Source organism: Elephantulus edwardii, unplaced genomic scaffold, assembly GCF_000299155.1.
Source record: "Elephantulus edwardii isolate Elephantulus edwardi_28Jun2011 unplaced genomic scaffold, EleEdw1.0 scaffold00162, whole genome shotgun sequence".
Taxonomy (NCBI): domain Eukaryota; kingdom Metazoa; phylum Chordata; class Mammalia; order Macroscelidea; family Macroscelididae; genus Elephantulus; species Elephantulus edwardii.
Window position 1 is genome coordinate 5,511,605 of NW_006399912.1, and position 22,410 is coordinate 5,534,014.

Sequence of the window (22,410 nt, forward strand, 5' to 3'; positions counted from 1 at the left end):
GCGCGCGCACATGTGATGGAGTGTGTAAGTGACAAAGCAGTTTATGTGTGAGGGTGTGAATGCTACTAAGTGGTGGTGTGTGATACATGTGTTTAACTGTTGTGGGTATGAAGTAGGGGGTGTGTATGTATTTGACGAAGTGTGTAAGTGACAGAATGGGGGTGTGTGAGAGAAATAGAGTATGTGAATGAGTGAGGTATATAAGGGGTGTGTGTGTATGTGCGTGTGTGTGTGTGTGAATGGGTTGTTTGAGTGGTGTGGGGGTGAGTGTGTACATGTGTGTCTGAAAGATATAATACAGAGCATTTATATATGTTTGTGTCTGAGTGCTGTGTATATGTCAGGGCTGTGTATATGTGAGAGTGAGGGGTGTATGTGAAAATGTTTGTGTTTGAGAGGTGTGTATATGTGAGTGCTGTGAATACATGAGAGTGAGGGGTGTATGTAAAAATGTTTGTGTCTGAGTGTGGGGTGTACAAGCTATGTGTATGTGATAGGGGTATGTGAATGTGCGTATACTGGGGTTGGGAAGCCTCTCCTTTGAACCATCGTGCTGTTCCCTGACTTCTGGCCACAACTTTCCCAACTTTCTCTCTCCTCTCCCTCCCACTCCTTGCTCCATTCTCTCACCCCCTTTTCCTCTCTCTCCTTCTTCACTTCTTTACCTTCCTCTCTGTGTTGTCTAACCACCACTCCTTGCTTCTTCGTTTCCCCTTTTCTTCCTTCCTCTCATCCTTCCTGCTTTCTTTTATTTACCTCATTTTTTCTCTCTTCCTTCTGTTATTATTTCCTCCCTGTCATTTCAATTTCTCCTTGACCCAGCATGTGTGTGTGTGTGTGTGTGTGTGTGAGTGTGATCTTTGGTGGGTCTTTATTACAAACATCTACACAGAAGAGGAGAAAGAGGCAAGTGGAAAGCTACAACTAGAGGAAAAACAAACTGAAAATGTAAACAAGCTTTTAAAATTCAGCAACACAAAGTATATCTAGAAAAACTAATTGAAATTGGGCCTGTAGGTGCTGGGAAGATTCAACAAGGCCAGAGAAACCATTAATTCAACAGAAATAGTTATAAACATGCATCAAACTGGGTTTAAAACAAACAGTGCTTTCTTTACAAAAACAAGAGAAAATATTCCTAGGTCGTAGATATAAACTTGGTTTTCTTCAGCAGAGGTGTGAAGATGTGTGTGCAGCTCTCCTAATAGCTTGAGACGCCTGCCCTACACAAGACAATGTCCTCGGCAGAGGGGGAGAGGGAGCGGGAAGAACACATATATAAAACCCCAGTCAGTTCTCAATGTAATTGCAACTTTCAGGAGAGGATGATAATTAGATGGAGAGCATTTAGATGAAAAGATGATGGTTTCAGAGTGTTCCTCTTCCACCTTAGCCACTAACACTTAATAAATCCAAACGCTACCCCTATGCAAGTCGCTTTGGTGAGTAAGCTCCCAGATCCAACCAACCCAATTCTGTGCATTAGAAGACACATTCTTATCAAAAAGACAATGAACAGAAACCTCTCTGCACAATTATCTGCTCAGATTTGAGGTATATGTTTGACAAAATAGGATGGATGGATGGATAGATAGATATAGAGAGAGACAGATAGAAAGACAGACAGACAGATACAGAATAAACAAAAAAGAACTCATTGACATCAAGTCAGACTCAACTCATAGCTGTCCCTTCATTGGGTTTGCAAATCACCCACCTTCTTTTTCCTTCCGGAGCAGAGGTGGATTTGAATCCCTAGAGAAGTGAAGACTTGGGGTTAACAGCACAACTTCCTATAACTACACTACAGGGGCTTGTATATATGTTGTTATTATTAAGTACAGTCAAGTCATAACTGACTCACAGCTGACCTTCCAGTGTGTTTTTGAGGCAGTGAGTCATATTGGAGGAGACTGTCTATCTTTCTCCCACGGAGCAGCTGGTGGTTTCAAACCATGTGCCTTTGGGTTGGCAGTGCAACTCCTTATCACAAAGCCACCAGAGATATATCTTAGTATATGTATATATAATTCCATTTCACTCTCATTACAACTGTCAGGGACTCACTGTAGAAAGCAGTCATGTACTCGTTGGAGAAAGCTGAGAAGCATTTGATAACATGTGAGAGACAGATCACTTTTCCCCATGCTGGGACAGGCGATGAGCAAAAGAGAGGAAGACCCTTGACAAGATGGGTTGACACAGTCATCACCACAATGGATTTGAGTATGATGCAGACTGTAAGAATGGTGCAGGATAACAGCAAGGAGTTGGAAACAACCTAAGTGCCCATCCACAAACAAATGGCTAGAGAAGCTGTGGTATATTCACACAATGGAAAACTACGCTGCATTGAAAAACAAGGAACTCCTGAAATATTATTCAAAATGTGTGACCCTGGAGGGCATTATACTGAGTGAAGAATCTCAGTCACAAAAGGCCAAATACTGCATAATGCCACTGTTGTAAAACAGGGCTGACATCGGGGTTGGGGAGAGACTGAGAAAGATGAGTTCAATAATGTATACTGCATTGAAACAGATGAGGGAGAAAACTGTTTAAAAGGGATCTGTGATTAGGTATTTTTGTCATGACAGGAGTCTAGAGAGAAGGCTACATGGTGGAGTGGACCTAGGGGGAGGGATTATAAAAAAATTAAATAATTTTTCTTTTACTTTTCCAAGAGGGTAGTGTACTGGACGGGGAGGGCTGAGAGGGGAGAAAAGTGCAACAATGAATGAATGGAAATCCAAAGTCTCTGTAAATTTTTACTGAAATTAATAAGAAATTTAAATTTAAAAAAATAAAGAGACATTTGGAAGAAAGGTACTTGGGGGAGGGGGAAGAATGGTGCAGGACAGAACAAGGCTGAAATCTGTTACTGAAGGGTCTTTACAGGTTATAGTCAACTTGGCTACACACCTAACAACAACAACTAGGAATACCTCAAGCTTACTAGTTTTTGTTGTTTGCCTTTAAAGTCTGCACCACCTCAGAGCTGACCCTCCCGCAGGCTTTCAGGGGCAGATCACACAGGAGCTCATCCCTCTTTCTCCTGTGGAGCAGCTGATGGATTTGAACCACAGACCTTAGGCTTGGCAGCACAACCCCTTACCACTACGTCACTAGAGCTCATTTGCTAAAGTAGAGGGTCAGCAAAAAAAGAGGAAGTATGCATCACTTATCCAGGTTTTCTCAGTCTTATCGCAACCCTGACGTCAGTCCCATTTTACAACAGTGGCACTATGCAGTATTTGTCCTTTTGTGATGGAGATATTTCACTCAGCTTAATGTCCTCCAGGGTTACCCATTTTGCATAATAATCATGCATACTGCATTGAAACAGATGAGGGAGAGAACAGGTTAAATGAGACATATGATAGGATATTACGGTTATCCAGAATGAAGGTTGCCTAGTTGAATGTACTCGGGGTAGGGCGGGGAGGGGTGGATTGTATACCAATGAAGGAATTTTTCTTTTACTTTTCAAAGAGATGAGCAAACTTGGAGGGGGGAGGGGTGGGCAGGGAGAAAGTGCAACAATGAATGAATGGAAATCTAAAATCTCTGTAAATGTTCATTAAAATGAATAAAAATTAAAAAAAATAAAAGAGGAAGATGCTCACTATGATGTATTGACACTGTGGGCTCACACACCAAGATGAAGGACAGCACGAGACCATGCAGTGTTTATACAGTCTGTTGTCTCTAGTGTTGCTACGGGTCAGAACCTACTCGGCGGCATCACACAACATCCCAATGCCAAGGAATACTACTTAATGCCATAGAGCAACTCTCTTTTTCCATATGTTGTTTATTTTTTGTTTGTTTATTGACTTGTTGTTGTTGTTATGTGCCGTCGAGTCGCTTGCAACTCATAGCGACCCTATGTACAACAGCCCTAAACTCTGCTCTGTCCTGCGCCAATCGCACTGTCTCTGACACACCCATCCCCATTACCCTAGTCACTGACTCAATCCACCTCATAGAGGGTCTTCCCCTCCTGCGCTGTCCCTCCACCCTCCCAAGCACGATGTCCCTCTCCAAGGACCTGTCCCTCCTTACAACATGTCCAAAGCATGTCAGACAAAGTCCCAGAATCCTTGCCTCCAAGGAGCCTGGTTTAACCCTCTCGAGGATGAATCTGTTTGTTTTCTTGGCAGTCCATGGTACATTCAATACTCTTCTCCAGCACCACAGCTCAAAGGCATCAATTCCCCTTCTATCCTCCTTAGTCATTGTCCAACTCTCTGATGCATAATAAGTGATTTCAAAGACCATGGCCTGTATCAGATGCACCTTAGTCTCCAGAGTGACACTATTGCTCTTCAGTACTTTGGAGAGGTCTCTAACAGCAGACTTTCCCATCACAATAGGTCTTTTGATTTCTGGCTACTGGTGCCAAGAGTGTTGATTATGGAGCCAAGCAGACTAAAGTTGTTAACAATCTCAATCTCTTCACCATCCATCCTGATGCTGCCAATTGGTCCAGTGGTGAGAATCTTTGTCTTCTTGACACTGAGCCTCAATCCATATTGGAGGCTGCAGTCCTTGACCCTCTGCAGCAAGCGCTTCAGGTCCTCCTCAATTTCAGCAATCAGGGTTGTGTCATCTGCATAACGCAGATTGTTGATAGATCTTCCACCAATCCTGACACCACATTTCTCCTCATAAAGCCCAGTCTCCCGGATGACCAGTTCTGCATACAGGTTGAAAAGGTATGGAGACAGGTCACATCCCTGGCGTAGGTCAGTAAAAGTCTGCAGCACGTTGCACTGCTATCCACAATTTGGATCCACTAGCCGCTCTGTGGAAGAAAGATGGGCAGTCTTCTTTCATGCAATTTATAGCCTTGAAAACCTGACGGAGTATCAGGTCAGGGAGTTTGAAGTTTGCCTTTTCCTCTTCATGAGAACAAATTGCTAGCTTGTACTCCTACACAGTCTCTGGTGATTTAAAATTGCTGACCCTTTGGCAGGCATACCAACACTCTACCATTGAATATTAAGGTGGCTGTATTATTAACCATCTTAATGCTGTCATGAACATCCTTGTGGATAAATCTTGTAGACTGTATTATAGTCTATTACTATCTCTCCTTTCTCCTACATACACACATCCACAACTACCTAGGATTTCCCAGCATTAATTATTGTAGATGGTTCATTCTTGGGCAATGGGCTACCCTGTACATTAGAGGCTATTTAGCTGTACCCGGGTCTTTATCCCTACATTCTAGTAGCATCTCTTCTGCAGTTATAATAACTAGAAATGCTTTCTGACATTGACAGACATCCCTGGGTGGAAAATACTGAGATACAGTAATGACAGTGGAGATACTGGGTTGAATAGAATATATAGTTTCAATACTTTTTGATAGCTACTTTCAAAAAATATATTCCTAACACACTGCTATTGCTGTGGTTGGAATCTGTGAGTCAATCTGAGTGATAGCAAATCCATGCAAGAAGAGTAGAACTTTCCCATCAAGTTGGCAAGACCCCAATGATACAGTGCCTGGTATGTCACACTGCTAACCAAAGTAGTTGAAAGTCACTACCTGCTTTGCAGGATAAAGATGAACAGCTCCTCCTGTAAAAGTGTACAAACTCAGAAACTCAGTGGAAGGCTGGTATGATTTAGAAGCAATCTGATAGTAGTGGGATTGATCTGGTTTAGGTATCTTTATGGGAGCACACTGTCAGATCTTTCTTCTAAGGGTGGGTTTAAACCTTTGGCTTAACAGCCAAGCATTTGACTTTGCACCATCAGGACTCCTTTGCCAGAGTTCAGGGGCTCTTAAACGGATATTAATGGACCCTGCCTCACCTTATGCAGACAACCTTCCCCAAATGGGAGCTGGTTTTCCCTTGGTTATGACTTGTGGTCTAGAACTTTTTTTTTCATGTTGATTCCAGGTTGTTAATTACTACCAAGTGTGTGGTAACTAACTCAAGACAATCCTAGGCATGGAAGAATGAGAGACTGCTCAGCTCTGCATTGTTTTCACAATCGTTCTATGCTTGAGTCCACTGTTGCAGCCAGGATATACAGGGTGCATCCTCCAGCACTATATCAGACAATAGTCTGTTGTGATCCACGCAGTTTTTATTTGTTAGTTGTAGGAAGTAGATTGTCAGGCCTTTTTTTATCTAGCCTTCCTTAGCCTGGATGCTCTATTGGAACCTGTCTGACATAAGTTACCTTGCCAAAATGTGTGAATTAATAGTGGCTTAGCTCCCAGGATCTAGCAACAGGCAAACAACCACGGTACAACACATTAAAAGATGTATAATGGCTCTTAAGGTCATTAATAAGTGTGGATCCTGGCTCTTGGCTCCTGAGCCTCTTTCTTTATTTCCGTTGGGGTCTGTGGCTTGCCTCTACAATGCTGTGTCTCAGTTGATTTTCTTTGCATTGGGGGTGATATGGACATACACACATTCTCTAGTCCAGATCTCTGTGTCACTCCTTCCCCTGTATGGGGCGTGGGATGGGCATCCTTCTTACAGTGATGACAAAATATATAATCAGGCTCTCAGAAAGTCATCCTTCAGAAGGAACCTTGATGGCCAGTGTAAAGAAGCAAATGCAAGATGGATAATGTGGGGATGGCTGGGTATGACTTCTATTAACTCCACAAAGGGGAACTGTCTCCATCAATAACATCCACAATACAAAAACAATAGCCACAAGGTCAGGTGTGTGCCCCCCACCCCACCATGCTCTTACATCCACTTCTGCCAATCACTTGGTTCAATGTTTATTGCAAATTGACTCACATATTTACTTTACTCACAGTGGTGGGGTTTATTAAGGAAGGTCAGGGGATAGATGAAAAAAAAAATATCACACAGTGGAAGTCTAGATTTAGTCTAGCAGTTCCAAGCCAGATTAACAATAAAACACTATTCCTCAATTAGTTCAGACAGCTTCTCAGATAGCAAATAAAAAGTTCAGGTTCAGTCTAGCAACACAAATACAAGAAGCCTCTGGTTTCACCAGTCACTCAGCAAGCTTTGCCTCATTCCAGTCACAAGTCAGCTCTTCCTTCAATCATTCAGCAAGCAGAACCTTTAACTCTTGCTCTGTCTCCAGGGCTCCATCAGACTACCACTCGCTGCAGGCTCTCTACAGTCTGGCCAACTCACTCTTATGTTGGCCCCAGAGTTGTGGAGTGTGGATGTGGAAGATGCTGATCAATGAGTGAAGCATGAGTGCAGACTGGTTCCAGTCAAGGTACCTGGAGACCATGCCCCAGAGGGAACTAAGGCAATGGATATAAAAGCCATTTTCAAATATCCTAATATCACAGTCAGACAGGTTCAGCAAATATTTCTGATTATCACTAGAGATGATTTTTATCTTTTTCAGTTGTTTGGTGTTGTTATGTGCCATCGAGTCGCTTGCAACTCATAGTGACCCTATGTATAAGAGCCCTAAATCCTCTCTGCTTTTAGTAAGCAAGGAAGGACCAGTAACCTTAGAGAAAAACTTTATGCTTTAGAGGGTCAGTGAAAAAGAGTGAGACCCTCAACAAAATGGACTGCCATTGTGGCTGCACCGATGGGCTGAAAGAAAGATTGTAGGGTGATACAGGACTAGGCAGTGTTCCTTTCTGTGGTGTTTGGGATTGCTGTGAGGTAGAACTCCACATAACAACAGCAATCACTATTATGAGGGGAAAGAGAGGAAAAGTGAAAGTTAGTAGCTATACATCAGGAGAGGAAAACAGAAGTGGAAGGAGAAAACAAGATCCTAAACTCCAGGGACAGAATGGAGGCATTTGTCTATTGGACAGAATTTGTTATAAGGCATTCATTATTGGCAGCTGCCTTCTCATTAACTCTGACTCACAGTGACTATGTATACAGAGTAGAACACCCCCATTGGCTTTTTCCAGGCTGTGACCTTGCACAAGTAGATCATCAGGCTTTTCTTTCAAGGCACCACTGTGTGGATTCAAACCATCGACCTTTAGGCGGGTAGCAAAGTGCTTGACAATTTGTGCTCCCAGGACCCCTGTAACAGGAGAAGTTGTTAATTGCCCTCAAGTCCTCATGGTCACGTATGAACGACAGAGCAGAACTTCGCCCTCTCCTGTACCATCCTCACAACCTGCACCATGTTCAAGCCCATTGCTACAGTCACTGTCTCAGTTAAGTCACTGCAGATCCTCCTCCCTCTGACTCTCTGCTTTTCCCAGCATGATGTCTTCCCCTCCATCCCCCAACCCTGGCCAAGGACCTCCTGTAAGATCAACTTTCACTACACTTGCCTCCAAAGAGCACCCTAGCTGTACCTCAAGGAAAAGTTACACTTGGTTTCACATGTAAAACTTTGGCCTGTGGAGGTAAGCCAAGGCAGAAATAGAGCTACCTGGTGAGACGTTCTGTGAGAAACACCCTCAGCACCCTCCTGTGTTCAGATAGGTGTGCTGATACGTTTATCTCAGGAAATTTTTTTGTTATCTCAAGCACCCATGTTTTCCTCTGTGCTGGTGGCATTGTGGCTACACGGGGAAGCAGAAGGTAATGGAATGCAATATTATTTCCATATTATGCAAAATATATTAGAGTTACCTCCATGCTCATGGCCATAATGAATGTGTCAACGTTTGCTGAAAATCTTGTTAAAAAGAACATTTCCTTCCTCCTAAGAAGCATTCCCCTGACAACAAAACTATGATTCAAAATTCATAACCTCCTTAAAAGTAGAAGCTCTTTGAATAAAATCCCCTGGTCCTCGGATGTGCTGACATTTTGTATTCAAGAAATACACTTTTCTCATTCAAGATGATTTGTCCAGTTTACTTTTTTGCAAATCAACACCTGCAGAGGACTGAAGAATCCTTTTCCCACAGAGAGGAGCTCCATACCTAACAACAGGGGTCCAGGCTGCTCTCAGGGCCTCTCAAAGGAAAGGTATTCATTCTGGACCAATGCTAGAGGGTGGCCTGGGATTCCTCATATTGGATCCATATGGAACCTACGGGTTGACTTCACTGTTCATTGATTTAAAAGTTTGTTTTTACCCAAGCTCCATTCAATAGATGGACTTAGAAACTCGACTATAAATTATGTTTTGTTGCTGTTGATAAGTGCCACTGAGTTGACTCCAACTCATATAAATCCTTTGCATAACCCTGCCATCTCCACTGTTGCTTTAACTCATGGTCGCAGTCACCATGCCAATTCATTTCTTTGAGGGTCTTCTCCTTTGCTGACTTTCTGTTTCTTTTCTTTCCGGCATGGTGACCTTTGCCAAGGACCAGGGGCCCTTCTGAGAACAAGCCCAAAGCATGCGAGATAAAGTTTCATTAGCCTTACTTCCAGGGAGCACTCCAGTTGAACGTCTTTGACCGACCAATTATCTATTGAGGAAGAGATCAGTAACATTCAGAGACAGAAGATACCACATGGAAACAAGGGACCACTGGGAAAGATCTCTTCAGTTCTCCAGCTCTGAGATTTAAAGTGAGTGTCCTTGAGCATAGATCTTGCCTTCCAAGAGGACAACACTACTGACTCCTTGTGTTATCGCAGCTTCCGCATAAGCATCAAACACTTGGAAGAATTCCCAATAAGTCTCCTTAATTCCCTCACTCTCTGGCTCTTCTACCCATAATCTCTCTGAGCATGACTTTTCTGGTCTATGCAGTAATATCGGTTCCAGTGGTGCAATTGAATGAGGTGTAGTTATTAGCAGCACAAAATAGGAACGTTCTGTGTGTTAACTCCAATCTACTCAAAACTCATTGCCATTGACTTGTAACAACCTCATAGCTTGATCCCCTATTGGGTTTCCAAGGCTGTAAATCACACAGAATATTGTCCATCTTTCTCCCACAAAACTACTCATGGATTCAAATCACCAGAAGGATTATCAACAAAACTCCTTATGGACTACACCACCAAAGCTCCCTCCAATCCACGAAAAAACGACTAAGAAGATAAGTTGGGGCTGGTGGTGGCATTATCTTTCATATTTTCAAGTGGTGAGCTAATTTTCCCAGTCTCATTCTTTCATCCTGGTGGGGTTGTTTTGTTCCCCTTTAATGCTGAAAATTTTTGAGCTTAGCATCTCATCAAAAGAATGCCTTTCTTTTGTTCACTCTTGATTTGGTGACACTAATGCTTTCATTTACATCATAGAGCATATGTTTAGTGGATAAAAGTATCAAGAAGTTGGTGATTGTTGTTGTGTACCATCGAATCGGCACAGACCCGTAGCTGAGCCCCACAGTGGGTTTTCAGAAGTAATTAATTACATGGGAGGAGACTGCCTGTTTTTCTCCAGGAACACCTGGAGGAGTCCAATCACGTGTTTTGGGTTGACAGTACCCTGCTTTACTAGTAGGACACCAGAGCACTGCTGCAATCCTAAAGGTGGTGGTGGTTGTTGTTATGTGCCGTCAAGTCACTTGTGACTCATAGCGACCCTATGTAAAATCGCCCTAAACCCTGCTTTATCCCTTGCCAACCTATTTGTCTCTGACACACCTACCCCCATTACCCCAGTGATGAAATCAATCCATTTCATCTCCTACGCTGTCCCTCCACCCTCCCAAGCATGACGTCCCAATCCCGCCTTACAACATTTCCAAAGTATGGCAGTCAGACGAAGCTTCAGAATCCTTGCCTTCAAGGAGCAACCTGGCTTAATTCTCTCCAGGACGAACCTGTTTGTTCTCCTAGAAGTCCATGGTATACTCAATACTCTTCTCCAGCACCAAAGCTCAAAGGCATCAGAGTTCTATGATTCCTAGGCATTGTCCAGCTCTCTGACACACCGCAAGTAATGACAAAGATGATGGCCTGTGTGTGCAGTTCAAATCCACCAGCTACCCTTCAGGCCACCAGAATAGCTGGAGGCGGGTAGAATTCCTTCCCAATCTAATAACTAGAGTTCTTGGTGATGAAATGGTTAAGCACTAGCAAAATGACTGGTGCCTCAAACTCAGAGGCAAGTCAGGAAAAACGCCTGGCGATCTGCTTTCTAAAACTCAGAGCCGTGAAAGCCTATAGAACCATTCTATTTTGCACACATGTGGTCACTAAGTCTACAGCAATAATTAACAACAACCACTTAGCCACCCAGTGTCAACAGCTATTCCACACTGGAGTAGATTTCCAATCTTGGCTACTACTCATTTTGACCATAATTGAGAGACCACGATATATCGAGTTTTCTTGGAGTTAACACTTGTCCTCTGACTGCTGAAGCCAAAGGGAGCGGTTTCTCCTTTTCATCAAGGGCGCAGGGTTAAAGCTGTCCTGCCAATCTGCTGCTGAAAGGACAGGGAGAGTCCTACATGGTTAATCTGCAATGAAGATTAAAATCATTTTCCCTGGAAAACAAGGGAATTAAGTGATGGTCACAACCTGAAGCAGCTCAGTGGGATCCATTAAGATTTTTAACAGCTCTGTGAAATCTAACGGGCACCTGACAGCTCTGAATGGGAAGGGGAGGGGGCTGTATATCTTTTAGTTATTTTTTTTTTCTTTGACACTCTGCCTATGCATTAAACAAGCAAACTTTTGGCTGATGGATGGATGGCTCAGGCACACTGGACTGACCTCCACCTTCAATTAACTCAGTTTGACATCATCATGCACACGGCCTGCACTGCTTGTCCACATAATCTGAGATAATACGAAATTTCCAAGGCTCAGAAGACAAGCACCATTGAGTGTGTGTGTGTTGCGTGCCGCACTGAGTACGTGGCTGGGAAGTGTCAGCCAGTCAATGAAGAATGAGAGTGATGGGATTCCTGCAGCTATCCCAGATGTACAGGTGGGCTCTCCACTACCAGGGATACAGAGGAGCATCAATCTGAATGTTTTCTGAAATGATATTGGCATGGGGCCCACTGCTGCTTCATGTTCTCCTGCGGTTCCCCTGCTCAGAAATCTGGCACTAGAAATAGGGTGGAGTTGTATCTGCATCAGTGCTGGCTTCCGTCCCTTTATCATTTCTTCCTTCCCTCTTTCCTGGTCCTGCTGTCCCTTCATTATTTATGGGATGCTCACTACACAGAGACACATTAGGTGATGGATAAAGATACAACGGGGAAGTTCCTGTTGTTGTTAAATGCCCTCAAGTCAATTCTCACATATAGTGACCTCATGCTGCAGAGTAGAGCAGTCCCAAAGAGTGTCCTAGGGGGTATCGTACTGAGTCACTAATGTAAAGGTCAGGGCCCTCTGGTGGCCTAGAGGGTATAAAGAGCTATGTGGCCAATCCAAAGGCACAAGGTTTGAATCCACCAGCTGCTCCATGGGAGAAAGATGGATGAGCCCCTCCTGTGTGTTTTACACCCTCTGAAAAACTGCTGGAGGGTTTGAGTTGGCTCCAACTAAGGGCACATAACAACAACAACATGCGAAAGGTCAGCAGTTTGAATCCGCAAGACGCTTCAAGGGAGAAAGAAGGGCAGTTCCTTCCTGTGATGATTTGCAGCCTTGGAAACCTTCTGGAGGGTCAGCTGCGAGTCACTGTAGACTTGATAGTAGTGGGGCAACCAAGGCCCTAGATGGTACACTTCCAGCACTAACATAACACTATGCCACAGCAAACGGCAGGCACACTTATCAGAACTCCGTCACTGTGGCCTCAGTTGTGGCAATGCTTACAACATGCGGAAGCAGGCCTGGTTTCTGAACGAAGTTATTAACAGCACTGCTAGCCGTTCCTGTTCAAGCGAGCCTTATCAGTTATTCTATAATGGTGATACTGTTAAGCATAAAGAGGCTGAGGCCACAGCGAGGCACAGAGAAACAGTGAGGTTCTCAAAGGCAGCCGTATTATGGAGGTTTGGAATGAAAACCCTCCTCATTGATGTAAACCATTAAAAACCATCTAGTATATAAGTTTCAAGTAACTCCCAAGAAACCTCTATCAAGCCTTGTTTCTAGGAGCCTCGGGTGGTCAAAAGGCTAACACATTAGGCTGCCAGCCAAAAGTTTGAAGGTTCCATTCCATCTAAATTCACCTTGGAAGGAAGGTCTGGCAATCAACTTCCAAAAAAATGACCCCATGAGCTCTCCTGTGGTATTGCATCCTCTCTGACGAGTATGGAGCCATGGTGATTAGAATCCTTTTTTTTTCCACTTTCATATTTTTTATCTCAGGGAAAATGTATAAATTATACTGGGTTTTCATTCAATCATTTTGTCCTATAACATGGTAACTATAAAATATCTTAAGACATTTTATTTTAAAATGTGGTGATTACACTTTAAGATTTTTTTTATGCTTTTCCTTTTATAATATGAATTACATACAAACGACTATTGTTGTTATGTGCCATTGAGTTGACTGCAACCCTATGTACAATAGCTCTGAACCTTGCCCTATTCTGAGCCAGTTTCAATGTCTCCGATATACCTTCCCCTGTTATCTCAGTTACTGTGTCAATCCATCTCACCCTGGGTCTGCCTCTTTTGTGCTGACCCTCCATCCTTTCAAGCATGATGTCCTTCTCCAAGGACTGGTCTCTCCTGGCAACATACTCAAAGTATGTGAGATGGAGCTTCAAAAACCTTGCCTCCAAGGAGCAACTTGGCTTCACCTTCTCCAGGACAGACTTGTTCATTCCTTTGGCAGTCTAGGGTATGTTCAAGACTTCTCCAGCACCACAAGTCAAAGGCATCATTCTTTTTCTGTTATCCTTATTCATTATTCAGCTTTCTGATGCAAAGCAAGAAACTGCAAAGATCATGGCCTGACAGGTGCACCTTAGTCTCTAGGCAGACATCATTGCTCTTTAGCACTCAGAAGACAATACTAGAACAGTCTTTAGAGTGCACTGCCAATCAATTTGATGGCAATTTCTAAAACAAAAGCTATGAGTTTTCTCCTTTCCCCTCTTTTTATGTATACTTCATTCTGGGGAGAGGGGGGAGGTAAAGAAAGAACCTAACAAGAAAAGAAAGTCGAGGGGATGAAGTTAAGAGGTGAGGGCAGGAGTGAAATTTTTCTATCATCTTGATATTTTCTCACTGAACCGATTGGTTTCAAGAATATTCCAAGAATTGATGTTTTTGATAATCAGAGGCTTGAGCTCTCTAAACTATCAGGTGATCTCAGCAGCTCAATAAAACCAGGCGCCTGCCAGCCTGTGTCTCAATGTGGAGAAGGCTGGGAAGATAAATCCACCTAATGGAAAAGAACAGAGGCGCTGCGTTCTTTTGCATACACGAGAAACCCAAACAATTTGGTCTTGAGGAGGTGGCTACGCATTGTTCTGAAAAGTAGACACGGTTTTCGCTGTCTGCCTGCGAGATGATAAATATTCATGCTGGCGAATTACCACTCGCTAATGGCCCGATATTCTGCACACCTGTTGGGGCTCGTCTCTAAAATAGCACCGACACTTTAGGATGACAACGCTGGCAGGTGTTAACAATGGGAGATGGTGACAAGCACAAGGAAACAACAAATTTCCAAGCTTCTGATTAGACCGCAGTCCCCAATATGAGCCTTACCTGGAGCTCATCTTGAAAAACGGATCTCATTTCTCAGACTGGAAGAGACTTTGAAGGCCCTACGTGAGCTGTCACCACAGGGACTGGCGTGCTTCTTCATTCAGGCAACTCACAGATAATGCTGTGAGTCTTCTGGGTTTGGGCTCTGGAGATGGGCTTTATGATTTTTAAAACCCCACTCTTTATCTTATCCTATCTGAATGAGCTCAGGGATGCCACATAAGCTACCCGAGTCTTCTTTTGTACTTTTATGAAATGGGGGCAGGGGTAGTATTAGGATGTCATAGTGGTTCATGGGTTGGATCTTTATCTTTCATGTGGCAGACCTGGGTTCTGTCCCTTCATCAATGCACACCGTAGATGAACAACTGCCGTTTGTCTGTGGAGGCTTCCAGTGTTGCAGTGATGTTGAGCATTGAAGATGTCCAGACTAAGACTAGGAAGAAAGACCTGGCAATAAATTTATAATAAAAAAAAATCACCAGCCTTTTCTTCTGAGCTACCTGAGGGTGGAACCCAGCCTCCAAATGAGTTACAGATTTTGCAATTGAGGGCATTAAAATACAAATTTCATTGCTCTTGGGTTGGCACTGACTCATAGTTGAGCCTTCAGTGGGTTTTCAGAAACTGTAAATCACAGGAGAGGAGAATGCCCACCATTCTCCTGCGGAGCTGATGGTGCATTTGAACTGCCAGAGAGATGTGGCATTTGGGTTAGGGGCATGCCTCCCTATGGACTTGTGCATAATTGTGTGCAATACCCAGGAACTTCAGGAGCATTGGCACGTGGACCCTACCGACACGCTCACATTGCTATTTCCTACAGTTTCTATGACCCTGAAAGGAAGTGTAGGCATTTATTTATTCTCTTTGGATCCTTTGTAGTAGCCAATAATGCTTTTTGGACCTGATACTATCACAAACATACCTGTGATATTTAGATACAGCCATTGGAATGATAGACAATAGAGAAACCTTTTCCCAGTTTTTTCCCCATTTCCCAGTTTCCCTGGAGGATCGTCATTAAGATGAATTTAATGGGTAAAATAAAAAATCAACTTTTTTTTTTGGCAAGCATTTCATCATTTCTAAACTAACAGTTAAACTAAGGTTTCATGTTGCTCTGTGAACCTTGTCTATTATACTTATCATGTTTTACTCCTGACAGGGAAACCGAAAGTCAGTTTCTACGTTTTCACAGTTTCCTACTCATTAGGTATATTGTCATTTTATTCCACGGTTTTAAGGTTGCAGAATCTAAGGCAGTGATGTCTTTCCCTTTAATGCTACTTACTGACTTTCAAAGACACCTAGGAAGAAAGACCTGGCAATCTATTTAGAAAACTCAGCCACTGGAAATCCTAAGGGGTGCTGTTCTACTCTGACACATATGATGGTGAGATGAGTTGGAGTTGATGCTAAAACACCAGTTTGTGTTTGTGTCAATGAACAGAGATCACCTGGAAGTTCTGAGGCATCTAAGTTACTGTTTCTCACACTTGTTGTTTTTGTTGTTAGGTCCTGCTGAGCAAGACCTGACTCCCAGCTGACCCTCCAGTTGGTTTTCTGAGGCAGTATGTCACAGGGCAGGAGATGGCCCTTCCTTCTCCTGTGGATTCTAACTAAGAGCCTTTGGGTTGGCAATGTAAATCCTTATTACTGGGCTCTCATTCTTATGTTCATTGTTGTTGTTGTTGTTATGTGCCATCAAGTAGGTTGCGACTCATAGCAACCCTATGTACAAGAGCCCTAAATTCCATTCTATCCGGTGCCAACCTTGCTGTCTCAAACACACTCATTCCTACAACCCCAATCACAGAATCGATCCTTCTCATCAAGGGTCTTCCTCTCCTGCGCCGTCCCTCCACTCTCTCAAACATGATGTCCCTCTCCAAGGACTGGGCCCTCCTTGCAACACGTCCAAAGTATGTCAGACGAAGCTTCAAAATCCTTGCCTCCAAGGAGCAGCCCAGTTTCACCCTCTCCAGGACAAACCTGTTTGTTCTCCTAGCAGTTCATGGTATATTCAACACTCTTCTCCAGCACCACAGCTCAAAGGCATCAGTTCTCTATCATCCCTATTCACTGTCCGACTCTCTGATGCACAGCATGTAATTGCAAAGACTATAGCCTGGATCAGGTGCACCTTAGTCTCCAGCCTGATGTCATTGCTCTTTAGTACTCTTGAGAGGTATCACCTCACAGCTGACTTTCCCAATGCAAGAGTGTTGACCGTGGAACCAAGTAAACGAAAACTGTTAACTATCTCAATCTCTTCACCAGTCATACTGATGCTGCCAATTGGCTCAGTGGTGAGAATCTTTGTTTTCTTGATGTTCATTAGACATTATGAAATCAGTAGGGCTGGTTGTGATCACAATTTTTACCAAAATCAGTTAAAAAAGGATGTGAAATGTCCATCCTATTACTCTCAAAGAGATCTTGGTGGTAAGGAGTTGTGTTTTCTCCTCAGGAGAAAGAGGCAATTTCCTACCTTGGAATTACAGCCATTGAAAACCTGACTGAGGGTCAGCTAGGAGTTGGTTCTAACTGGACAGCACATAATAATGATTATAAAAGGGCTAAATTGCTAATCAAAATCCTAACCCACCGTTGAGCTGAATCCACCTCGTCACAACCCCTACAGCACAGAGCAGAACTGTCCCATAGGGTTTCTGAGCCTGACCATCTTCATGGGAGACAGACCGCCTGAGCTGTCCTCTTCAGAGAGGCTGTGGGTTTAAGTCTATCAGAAAGGAGCTGAGGGCTTAAAAAACAGCACTACCAGGTCTCCTCTGGATGGCCAGATAAATGTGTTTCCTATCCCGGAATGCACAGTAAATACAGGAAAGTTTCAAAGACATTAGTGGAACTTTCCATTTGAGAACTCAAAGCTAGTAAACAAAGAAAGACTATTTTTATAGGGCAGTGATTTAAAGGCTACCTATCTATGCTCTTGAGCTTTAGTGGACCAAACAAACAAGCATCCTCCATCAACTAGACAGAACAAGAAAACACTTTTCCAAAAGGCAAATAACACCAGGGAGGGAGGTATACTCTTTAGAATAACCAGCCATATAAGATCCAAAGGGCAGAATTTGCCCAAGTATAAAGTCATGAAGGCAGGAAGAGGTAGGGCAGCTTGATTAATGGAAATGAAAATTATAGGGAGGAAGTAGGAAAAGTGAGATTGCAATGTTATAAAATAAAATGTGTGTGAGTGTTTGGATGGAAAACCAATCTGCTCCGTAAACTTTCACTCAAACAAACAAACAAAAAATTCAAAAGGCATATGTAAAAGAGTTTGAAATCTTCATGTAATCCAGAGTTCCTGGATCTACTTAGTTTAGAAGACTCTCCAAAGTTTTACCTTGAGCTATTCTTTAAACCTTAAGCCTTCAGCCAAAAATATCTTCTGAAGTCTTCTTTAAACAGAATGGTAGCTTAATGTATGAAGAACGTCTGCCTTGCACATTGTGCTCTTAAGAACTACGTGCATTAAGATCAAAAGGACATTGGAAATACATTAGAAGATTTAGGGAGAAGTCATAATGAAAGAAGAATTTTAAAAAAGGTAAGAATGGCTGTAGAATTCAAAAGGTTGTAGTGTGTGTCGTAGAAACTGTAGAATTGGTAAACATTTTGCTGTGTCTTAGAGAACATGCAAGTGGAGTGTTCCTTAGAGGCAAAGACGATGAAACTTCATCTCACATACTTTGGGAATGTGGCTAGGAGGGGCCAATTCTTGGAAAATGACATCATGCTTGGAAAGATGGAAGGTCAGCAAAAGAAAAGGAGACTCTCATCAAGACACTTTGACACAGTATATCAACTCTATCAGAGATGATGGACATGGCAGAGGATAGGGCAAGAGTCAGATCCATTGTTCACAGAGTGGCTGTGAGCCGTAGCAGATTCAATGGCACAGAGTAACAACGTCAACATTCTCAGCCACAGAAACAGAACATGAAATCATTTTTAAAAGGCAAACCGAAACACAAGATTAGGTTAACCAGAAGACATGCACAAGTGTGCTACTTTATTTTAAAGAGTCAAGAAAGTTTCCCATGACACTGTAGTGGATTAAGTCGGGTTTGTTAACGAGGTCAGTAGTTCAAGTTCACCACCACGTCTGAGGAAGTAAAATGCAGCAGTCTGCATCTATAAACATGCAGAGCCTTGGAAACCCTCTGGGGCAGTCCTCCCTCCCCACCCCCCCAATCCCAATTCGCTCTTCTCTTTGAAAAGTAAATGACAAATTCTCTTATTGTTATGCAATCCCTCCCCCCAAGTCTACTCCACTGTGCAGCCTTCATTCTGGACTCCTGTCATGATAATAAAACCCATTCATATATCCCTTTAAAGCAGTTCTCTCCCTCATCTGTTTCAGTGCAGTATACATCATTCAGCATGGGTCTTAATATTAGTCCTTGCATAATGGACTCAAGAGATAAAACTTTCAGTTCAAGTTTCACCACAGACATCTCCAAGGCATTGGTGTCACTAAGGCCGATGTCATTCAGTGTTGTAATTAATGATGTCAATCCACCCCCCCACCCCCGGATTGCCATAATTTATGATGTCATTGGACCACCTGAAAAGAACCCGTATTGATGCTTATGGTCACTTTTCATCGTAGGATAACATGTGACACATGCAGTTGCAAACTGCTTAAATGCAGTATCCCTTAGGTTTTAGTAATAGTAACAACAAAACTGTTTTCCAAAATCTTTCTAAATGGAATCACCACATTGTTAGAAACAATGTTATTTGTAACTGACATGGAAATTTTCACCTTTTGCCCCCTCCCTTTTTCTTTAGTCAAGAAATCATTCTCTTAAAAGAGCTATAACTACTGGGTCACAAATACTAATTGCCATAATATTTTAGCTCAAACACCAGAGGCGGGGGGGTGTGTGGAATGACAAAATATAGAGAGTCTAAAAACCCTGGCAGCAAGGCAAACAGCAGCCTGTGCTTGCAGCAGGTGCAGACAAAGCCGCATGATTGAAGCCGTTTGTAATTGGGTAATAATGACAACGCTGACTGGAGCACATCCCTGTTGTCATGTCAGCTCCCGCTCCCAGCGACCCTGCGTGCAGAACAGAACCTTGTTTGATTCTGCACCATCCGCAGAAGCTCGGCTGTGCTTCAGCTCGTTACGGACTCCATTCCATCATCTCCTCTCACTGAGCATCCTGCCTTTCTCTGCTTCACTGACCCTCCCCTTTCCCAAGCACGATGTCCCTTTCCAAGGCCTGACCCTACTGACAGCAGGCACAATGCATCTGAGAGGAAGCCTCGCCATCCTTGCTTTGAAGGAGCACTCCGGCTAGCCTTCTTCCAACACAGAATTGTTTGTTCTTTTGACAGTCCACGGGACATTCAGTATTCTTCTGTAGCACCACCACAAAGGCAGTATTCTTCCCTTGGTCTTCCTTATTCACTGTCCACTTTCCACAGGAATATGAAGCAAATGAAACTACCTCGGCTTAGGTTTGGCACATCTCGCTCTTTAAATGACATCCTTGCTCCTATGGATTCTCAAGTAGTCCTTGGTACCCGATATGCCCAATGCAATATGTCACTCATGTGATTTTTTTTGGCTGTTGCTTCCATGAAAAAGATTGTGGATCCAAATAAAATAAAAATCTTAACCGTTTCAACCTGTTCTTCATTTGTCAAGATGTTGCTATTGGTCCTTCAGTATAGATGGTATTTAACATAAAAGGAAAGTTCTCACAAATGGACCAATAGGAACACATTGTTTTTGTTGTTGTTACATGTTGTCGAATCAGAATTGCTTCATAGCTAACCTTCCAGTGGGTTTCTGAGGCTATAAATTAACTGCACAAGAGGAGAGTGCCAGGCTTTCTCCCAAGGAGCAGCTGGTAGACTCTAAGGGCCTGCCTTTGGGTTGGCCAACAGAGCTCCCTGGGAACACATTAGAAAGCTCAGAAAGTATATTAACATACAGCGTTAGCCTCATAGGTATATATGTAAGCTGAGCTTATAAAAATGGCTTTATTGTTGTAACTAACCGTGGGATGCTTTTCTAAGAAAGAATAACTTTCAGCTGAAACACTGCACACATGTTTTACAGATAGTCACTCTGATGTCACCCACTCTGACAGTGTCGATCAGTGTGGTCTGCAACCCTTGTACCCCCAGAGTGGAGCCACTGTCCCAAAAGGAGAAACTAGCTTTAAGCTTTTCATTTTCTCCTATCTGAAAAGGCACTTTGGTGTGCTTTGAAACGCAGTCACAGAGCTTTGCGTTCCCCAAAACTCTAAACAAGAAGAAAACAAGAAAGTGGCCCCTTGCATGCTGCCAAGAGGGACCCAGCAGAGCGGAAAAGGCTGTGCAACCCAGAGCTGGCCCTCCCACCAGCCGAACGTCTCTACCTGTCCTCCTCGGAGAGGCCGGTGTGGCTAGAGACAGGGGAAGCAAGCAGCCTCTGGCAGGGGCCCGTTTTAGATGCTTTGCAGGTGCACATGCCTCATTTTTCCGAGCAGGATCAAATCCACAGATTCTAAACCCAAACCCTCCAAGAACACAGCCACGAGACTTTCAAGGACAAAGTGATTATCTTAGATCTCCAGAAAGTGAGCAGTATACGAAACAGCTAAGGGAAGGGAAGGGCCGCTGGTGGGGTTTGATTCTCCCTCGGCTTCCGAAGAATATCAATTTCTTGCTGGTGGAAGACGGCATGTTGTAGCTGGATGAACTTGAGCAGAAAGCGTTCCCTCCCTCCTCTAAAACAATTGCTTGGGGACCATGTTCTTTTGTACATGCAGTCTCTCTCCTTTCTTAAAGTTTCACTTTAAGATCTGTTAAGTGATGTGCCTTATTGTGATTTTTTTTAAATAACCTTATACTTTTTTACTGTGGTACAATACATCTGAAAAGTACACAGCTGAACACACTCTTTTAATTAGCACTGATGCTCATCTTAACTTTTAAACAGACAATCAATTTAATGTTTCCCCCTTCCAACATGTCTACTGAGGTTATATTTGTTACAAAACATTAATTTTCGAAGTAATCCACAGGGAAATGCCTTTGAATGCACTCATTTATTCAAACCACAAATATTTATGGAGTGTCAAATATGTGCTAAGCCATGAGTATGCACTGGTGCATAAAATAGAACAGGTCTCTACCTTCAGGGACTTTACAGATCCAAACAGACAAAGAGCAGTCAAGCAAACAGCAAACCCACTGTTTTAGACTCAGATTCTGACTCATGGTGAGCCTCCAGGGTTTGTAAACATTTACAGACACAGACTGTGCACCTCTCTGTATTGGCGGGGATGGAACTGTGGACCTTCGGGTGAGCAGTCAAACACTGAAACTGGAATGCCACCATGGCCCCCTTCCGAAAGGTCCATACAAACCAACAAACCAACCTACTAGACCCCGTGGCTTTTGAGTAAATGCTGGTTTTCTGACTCAGGTACTGTACCCTCTTTGGGTTTTGAAGCCTGTAAATCTTCATGGGAGCAGATGGTGGGTTTGAACTGTCAGCCTTGTGGTTGCCAGGCCAATATTTAATTTACTGTGTCAAGGCTCTTATAACCAACATAAACAATCACCTAGAATGGCACATAAAGGTTAATTGCAACAACAGCAACAGAGGACACAAAGAATGGGATTAACAGGAACAGGGGCAGGCAGGCAGACCTGCACTAGGAATTAGACCACATTGAAATGCAAGCAGGAACTCCCTCTTTGTCCTGGGTTCACCTGCCTTTTCTCATTCACCTGTGAATTCAGTCTCCTCTCACCAAGCCCCCTGTGAGAGTGCAGTGAGTGCTTGTGGCTAGGAAGAGGAACAGGAGACAGTGGTGGTACACAGCCAGTGATTTCCTGGAGCGGATGTACTGACAACCAGCAAGCACATGGCAGGGCCCTGCAGCAG